The sequence below is a fragment of the Manis javanica genome, chromosome 6 (genome assembly GCF_040802235.1).
Source record: "Manis javanica isolate MJ-LG chromosome 6, MJ_LKY, whole genome shotgun sequence".
NCBI lineage: Eukaryota > Metazoa > Chordata > Mammalia > Pholidota > Manidae > Manis > Manis javanica.
The window spans coordinates 49,342,881-49,351,300 of NC_133161.1; the positions used below are offsets into that span (position 1 = coordinate 49,342,881).

Consider the following 8,420-nt stretch of genomic DNA (forward strand, 5'->3'; position numbering starts at 1 on the left):
TAACCACTTCATGTCCTGAAATCACTAAATAATAAATAGTTTATTTAAATATATAAAATATTATTTGTTGAAGCAGTTAGGAGCCTACTTTATTCTGCAATGTTCCAATAGACAGCTTTAACAAGAGCATGGGTAACCTCTTAAAAAAACAAAAAGTAAATCAAAATTACAGCTTATTTTGAGTGACACTAGCAATTCTATGTCACATTCATTTTTAAATGTCTGTCTATACACAAATGTAACAGCTGCATTTTTTCACAGGAGGTTCAACATAGCCACAACCCAAATAAATGTCTGTCCACTGATGACTGGGTGAACTAAAGGTGGTACATCTATGCAACGGAATATTATTTGGCAATGAAAACCAAGTACTGACACATGCTGAAATATGGATGAACCTCCACAAGTTATGCCAAATGAAAGCAGCCAAAGGATAAAGAATACATGTTGCATGATTCCATTTCTATGACATGTTGGAAAAGGTAAATCTGTAGCAGCATAAAGTTGATTAGTGATTGCTACAGGCTGGAGAGGGAATAGGGAGTGACTGCAAAGGGGCACGGGGTTTCTTTTGGGGTGATGGAGTTGCTTTAAAATTATATTGTGGTGATAGTTACACAGCTCCATAAAGGTACTAAAATCATTGAACTGCATACTTCAAATGAGTGAATTTTATGGTATGGAAATTATACCTCAATAAAGCTGCTAAACAAAAACCACGCAGCAGACACTGCAGATCAGTATGGAGGGCATCTTTGGAGGAGAGTGTCGCTGGGCCAGTGGACCGAGTCAGAGTCAGTTTCCCCATGGGGAGCCAGCGACCTCCAAGCCCCAGCAGGAACTTCTGATGATGCAGCAATTTACAAAATCAACCGGCTGCCCCTGTGAGGTGAAAAATCTGACACAAGCCTCAGTTCAGGGACAAATGCATTCAAAGGGAAAAGTCAATGGCAGCAGAAACAATTTAGATCTGCAATTAAGACACTTAAAGTATTTAGGGCTGACAAGGAGTTAAAGTAAATGTTGATTCAGTTGTAAAGTTTTCAAACATGTAACTTTGCAAAAGGGGCTTGCACAACTGTGGGGTTTTATTTATTTATGCATTGTTACTGTCTTTAAAATATTCTTTTTTTCAGGAATTTTCCAGCTAGCACTGGGACGCATAGCAGGGGAGACTGGCAGCAGGTTTGAATAATGCATTCAAGATAATTTCAAAAAATCACTCTTTAACGAGTACCAGGTTACCTCCAATTTTCCCTTATATATGATTCACCATTTTGCAAATATTGATGTATAAAGAATGCGTTGAATGTTGCAAAAGTTGAAGATAGCCCCTGTGGATAAGACCTAATGGACACCATCCTGAAATAATACATACAGCTCAGCCCTCAGACATGTGTCTTCAATTTAAAATAATTCAGCAATCATGTTTGACCAGAACCTGATTACACAAAATGGAACTTTTTAACTCCCAGACTTGGATCAAATTTTGAGGCCACACAAAAAAAAAGGGAGCAGGGGGAGATAATATGTGCCATGTTTATATATTCCAGAAACTGTATTAAATGACCCACACAGGGGTTTAACTGTTTCTCTGAACTTAATCAAGACACCTCTTACCATCTTCCACCTACAACTATTTGCCTCACCTTTATGAGAACCTGTGTGAAAGTCCTGAGCTGAGATGCAAAGGGAAAGAAGCTGAAAATCAATTGAGTTCCTCTGTCTAAACATTATGGTTTCTAAAGCACAGAACTGGGTCTCACTGTCCACTTTCCTGGAGGCCCAGGAGGGAGGAGACAGGGCTGGACATAGTTAGCTCTCCCTTGGTCACACTGGGGAGCCCAGCACACCTTGTCCGCTGTGGTCACCAGAAGATGCTCTGCTCGCCTTTGATCTTTTACTCTGTCCCCACTGCCTCCCTTCTCCCTGTCACTATGCATGGTCTCCTCTCTTATAGGCAAGTCGGACCCCTGGCCATATTATGACTTCTAAGATACTAAGAAGTCCCCCTGAATCCTTTCCCTTGGATAGACAGCCTAAGTCTCGAACTGCTACTATGATCAGGGACTTATTACTTTCAGTCCCTTGATCAGAAGAAATAGTGGATATTGAAGTGTTTAACGAATCCCAAGCAATGGTCTCTAGTGATAAGATTGCCAGATAAAATGTAAATGCCCAGTTCAATTCAAATTTTACATAAAGAACAATTGTTTAGTATGTGTATGTGCCAAATATGGTATGTGGCATACTAAACTATTGTTTGTTGTTTAACTGAAATTCCAATTTAGTTGGGTATTGCCACTTTTATTTGCTAAATCAGGCAACCCTACCTAGTCACCACCTGTGTATGGTATATTGGACAAAGGACCTCGTAGGTGGGAAGGTTGGGAAAATCATTGTAACATGACCACCTCCACTTCACTGAGAAAAGGCAACAGGCCAGTTTATTTTACCCAAGTTATTAAAGCCTCGACCTCCAGGATTTGATGGCCTAAAACTTGGGCAGCATAAACCTGAGCATACTAGGAATCAAGGTTTTTGTGCATTTTGTTTTCAGTAAGATGAATATATTCAGAATCGGTGATTTTCTTTTTAAGTGGGTAATGTTTCTACTTTTCCTTTTGTTTACAGGTCTTATGGGTATTTTATGGGTTAAAAGAAGAAAGCAGGATAATTTGGGGTACTGGCCAAGGGATAAGGGCCCACTGCTTTGGAGTCTGACTTCTGGGTCTGAATGGCGGGGCTGGTGGGGGTGGGCACGAACTGACCAAGAAGCCCTCCTTAGTAGATGGTGTGTGGGGCAGGGGGCTGCTGGTAGTGTTGGGGCATCTACAAACTGGTTTGCCTCAAAAGATCAGTTTCTAAAAATAAAATAGAAAAATTCACAAGTGATTTGCTCCGCCCATAAATTAGAGTAGACTCAGTGTTACCTCTTTAATAACTGCCCTGTTAATCACTTGCATGCCAGGTGGGAGAGAAAGGCATCTGGAAAGTCAGTGCTGTGGGAATTCCTGGTAAACTGGCTCCCCAAAGATCAGTCATTCTTGTGAATATCAACTGTCACATGTGCTGGGACAAAAGATTAGATTGAGATTCAACTGCTCTCAGATACCTCCAGGAGCAGAAACCGAGTGGCACTTCCTCAGCACTCCAAGGTATGGTTTCCTGCTGCAGTGTCCTCCAAATTTCCTTCCATTTATGATACTCACATATTCAAGCAAAGAAGCTATCTCCTGTTCTTTTCCTTGATACAGCAAATTCAGGGTTTATTTACTCTGTGTCACACAGGCTTGATTCCTGCCTGCAAGAGCTCTGAGTTCAAACAAAGGGGAAGGAGCATTTTCTGAAGAGATTGAAAATGAAGGATTCTGAAGGCAATTGAAGGTGTTGAGAGGGGTCTAGGAGAAGCTGAGCAGGGAAGAAAAAAGACAAAGCATCTTGGAAGGAAAATAGGAGTGTGAATGCATTGCTGCCAGGACCTGCCATTGAGAAGAAACTGGCACTAGCAGTCCTAAGAGGCACCGAAAATTTGGCTGGCTTGTGAAGTTTTCAAAGTCTGTAGCCCTTGCCATTCCCCAGTGGGTAAGTATTGTCTTCATATCAACCACATAAGAACTGCCTTGAGACATTGTTCTGAGCTCCCCCTGGGGTCTTTTTCTCTGATGCAGCCACGTTTCAGAGGAAAGGAGGGAACAACTTTGTTTTGTTAATACTTAAAGGTCAGTGCAATGCTGTGGAGTGGTGTAGATCTCATGTAGATTCCCCTGGGTCTTGGTTAGAGGCCTCATTTCATTCTTCCTGATGAGCATTCATGGTTTACAGTACTCCCTCCTCCTTTAGATTGTAAGTCCCTTGAAGGCAAAAATAATATCCCATTTGTTTCTGTCTCCTAAGAGCACTTTGCAATGTCCGATCCATCCTAGGGCCTTGATAAATGTTTGGATGAATACAAGAAAAAGAAAAATCTTTCTTTTACTTGATTACAAATATTTCTCTAACTAGTTTCTATTGACACCTTATAGATGTATCCTAAGAGTGTCCTCAAATTTTGACTTCCATAACAGATTAAAAATCAATTTCCAAATGAGTTTTTTGATAGAAAACAACACACATACACACACTCTACAGCAATAAAAAAGTCATTTGTGAATTTAAGAACTGTAGAATGACAATAGATAATCCATACTCAGTTATGATAGGTTTCTAAGGCTGGGGAGAATAAGAGTAAATGAAATACACAGATCATCTTCAGATCACACAAGCCCTAAGCCTTCTTTTGCTCCAAAAGCTGATAAGTGAAGAGCATGCTGATTTGTGCATTTTATCTCCCTTTATTTTGCATATTCCTTCTTTAGGTGAAAGCAGAGAAGTCATAAATGATGTAATATTCCATCAAATCTAAGAGGCCACTGGTTGTAAGACATGGAATTATTTTTGGTGCCATTAAGAAAGAAAGCATTGCCATGGCAACATCCCAAATTCAGAGACATTAAATGTTGAAAATTTCATGTCTCAGAATTACAAAATCCAGATAATTCTGCATAATGCTTGAACTAGGGCTTTGTATACTGTAGGTGGTCAATAAATATTTGTTGGATGAGTGAGTAAATAAAGATGACAAGCAGAAATCCTTGGGTTTTATAATGCTCAGAGCCAGAGTCTGAGAACAGTGGACCAGATCTCTTCTTGACATGTTAGGCAATCACCAAGGAAGGGAAGGACTGTACTCTGCTAAAAACAAAACAAAACACAAACAAAAAACAAGCTTGCAGACTGCATCCCGCCAACTCATTCTCAGAGGGTTTAGGCCTTGTGTGTTGTTTGGGAAGAGATAGTGAGTTTTCTATCCCCACCGTCTCTGTAAAACAGGGACTTTTTTCTCTGAGCAATCAAAGTGATCGTTTTGTGCAAGAATCACACAAAAGTGTGTAAGAATGTGGAGTATGTGTAGATTAAGGAAAGAAGGTGGTATTAATACATAACAGAGAGCAAAAAATTCCTTAAAAAGAAGCTTGCTGGGTTTAACACATCCATCAGAAGAGAACACACACTCATAACTGAACCCACAGAGCTCAGAATTGAAGCTTGCAACTCTGTCTCCTCTCTGTGATAAATATGGGCATTATTAATGTCATCTCCTAAGCCCCCCAAAATATAAGCTAACTCTGTTCAACAGAGCTGGTCAGACGGCTGTAGGTAAATCATCTCTGCATCAGAACTCCATGTACACATATCTTTGGAGCATTTGCAAAGTCTAGAGACACAGAGTGACAGATCTGTAATATTAATATCACTTCATAGCTTGTCCTATTTGAGTTTGTTTGTTTTACCACCAGTGATAAGGATGTATTCCTGATACAGACCTCCTTATGAACTGGCTTCCAGCCTATCTTTACAGGGGTCCTGCAAGAGAACCAATAAGCCATGTTGATCGGGAGTACAATTCTGGATTTAGAGCAAAACCTGCCTTCTGAAATAACTCCTTTTTATTCTTACATTCATATGCTAGACTGTCCTAAGATCATTTCAGTTTTCAGGAGGATACTGTGCGAGTCCCACTATTTTCACCTACAGAAGGTCAACCAAGGCCAGAGGATAGTAATTGATCATTGATCGGCTCTATAACAGAAGGACTTAATTAAATGATTTAATCACTGTGTGTGATTTCAGCGGGTATTTCCCTAAGGCCTGGCACAGGTTTTTGAACTAGTACCTGTTCCACTAACACTAAGGAAATGTTTAAATGAACAATATTGAGAAGCACACACCTCCCAGCACAGTGGTGCAGCCATTAGAGGTCTTTGGAGTGTCCCTAAAATGTTCCCTGAAATGTATTCTGAAGACTATGGATAAATATTATACAAGAAAAGGAATTCATGTTCAAAAAATATTGAGGAGTAGTAGCGGTAACAGGGATTTCCAAACACTTTGGCTTGTGTTTCCCCTTAAAGGATTTTGAAACTCTGTACCCTGGTCACACTTTAAGGCTGGCATCTAAACTTTTTTCACCACAAATTTTAACAAAGGACACAATTTCTGCCATGTTTTAAATACTGACATTAAAAAATAAAATAAAACTGTTGCATTACTCTTTCGAATTTTTCAACAGAATCTAAGTACCCCTCTTACCATTGTTTTTAAATATAGAAAAAACTTAAAATTTTATATTTCTGTATTTCCACAAATGCATTATTTATTTTCTATTCCCCCCATAACATCCTAATGGAATATATTTTTACATTTATAAGTCTTGTTATTGAACACTATTTTACTTCTTTGCAATTAAAATGGGTATATGATTTGAAATGAATATTTTTATTCATTGTGCGTATAGTGCTCTATATTAAAAAAAGTCTTATTAATATTTAACAACTAACAATCTGTTTTAAACTTTGATTTAAATTATTAAACATGGGAAGTAAAAATTACTGGATATTCACCTCTTAATGAGATGGATTTGAGTCTCATCTCATTGAGACGATGGCTTTGAAATAAGAATTCAAATAAGCCCCATATATGGCAATTGGTTGATCTGTCCCTTAAGTCTCTTTTAGTCTTTCAATCTCAACCTTTCTGTTTCTTATCTCTTTCTAATCTATTTAAGAGATCAGATCTCTCTCTTGAATTTCCAGTAAATGATTAGCTAAATCAAGAAGCTTGATCAGATCAAGTTCAACTTCTTGACAATAATGTTTTATGTTAGCCAATAATACTTCATTTGTGTGCCTTTCTTAAGCTTTTAAATTTGAGACTGTATCTTCTTTTAAATCCAAGCTACACAGAAGGATAAGCAAACATCTTCATACCAAAAGGATGGGAGACAACGACGTCAAATAGGATCTAACTAGATGATGGCGCAGGAAGGACGCTGTTTACAACTCCAGGATTCAATGCAGCAGGTTCTAATACTTCCTTGCCCAGTAACCCCCTGACAATGGGAACCTGAGGCAACCCAGTAAGAACAAGGCCATGGGGCACTCAGCCAACCCAACTGCACGTTAGTCATCCTGTCCAATGAGGAGCCTGTTGGACGATGGTGGAGGACACAGAAAGAGGGTGGAAGAAGGCAGCTCTGATTACCGACTTGGGCTTCCTGACCAACTACCCAAGTGGGGTGAGGTAGGATCCTCTATTCTACTTCCACCTGTATATTTCCCCAAGTCTGAGAAGTAAAGCAGCAGAAGGCCCTTGAATAGTATAATGAATAGTGGCGTTGTCATCCCATGTCCCATAGAAGGGTGGCCTGCTGGCAGAGAGCTTAGGGCATGGATCATGTTCTCAGTGAGGTGAGAGAAGGGTGCTTAGCTTTTGACTGAGCTAATTGAATAAAATAAATAAACCAAGAGTCTAGTCAAAAAATTGAGAAAATTGAAATACAGTATCCCAAGATTTTCTGAATATGAAAACATTGTTATTTTGTATAAGACAATACATTTCTTGCCCTTTCCTCTTAGTCTTGATAATATTGAAAGAGCAAGAGCCTATGATCTTTGAATAAATGACATTGCTTCTCAAGAAAGGAGATTCACAAATTTACAATCACACACACTCACATTATATCATTGCCCTTACTTTTCTGGGTCCATAAAAGGTGTGTTACAAACTGGCATTTGGAAACAAGTGGCTTACAGAATACAATTATCACTTGCAGTTCCTGAATATATCCATAATATATGTGTCAGATGTATGCATATTAAATGGATTCATATATATTACTTAAATACTATCTCCCAGCAGTTTCCTTAGTAAAATTACTATTGCTCTTGGCAATAGTGACCACTACATGGTAACACTATAAAATGTGTTCTTATAAGTCTCAAAAGAAAAACATGATTGTTGTTCAATAATAAATTCATAATATTAATAATATTTGACTCATAATATTTGATTGATGTGGCAGTCTTATGGAGCCCTTGCTTCAATATTGCAGGAAAGTCAGGTTTAGGTGAAGCTGGTAAGGGAACAAAAGTAGCTTCAAACTGTTGAACTTGAGCTCACTGAGGATCCAAAGTAGTTCCCGCATGAGGCACCTGTGGTGTGGATTCAGTGTATGCATTTCACTCCCTCTTGTTTTCCAGTGGGACCTTACATAGAAGCCAGTAATTCCCTTAGCTTGAGGACCACTTAACCCAGGCTGGCCCTTTCTTTGTGTCCTTTCCTCCTGCCCTGATCCACAAAGGAAGCAGATTCATATATGGGCCACTGGGAAGTTAGTTGCTTTGTTGTCCATCATCTGAGCCCCACATGGCGATTCCAACAGAAAATGGGATAGGACAGAGGTTAACGGGAGCTAAGGAAGCTGGAGTTGGTGTAATGGGAAGAGTATTCTCTTGATTTAACCACTTCATTCCACCTACCAACCATTATTCTGGGCCCCAACTTTATGCCAGGAACTCTGCCAGGCACAGGGGATACAA

The 8,420-nt window shown here is 39.3% G+C and overlaps 1 long non-coding RNA gene across 1 annotated transcript; it reads left to right on the forward strand.

Annotated features, from left to right (window-relative positions):
• Positions 1 to 266: 266 nt before the first annotated feature.
• Positions 267 to 7,813, forward strand: LOC140850085 (uncharacterized). Its single transcript, XR_012132828.1, has 3 exons — positions 267 to 3,158; positions 3,292 to 3,585; positions 6,778 to 7,813. It is a non-coding gene; the product is annotated as an uncharacterized lncRNA (long non-coding RNA).
• Positions 7,814 to 8,420: the final 607 nt, after the last annotated feature.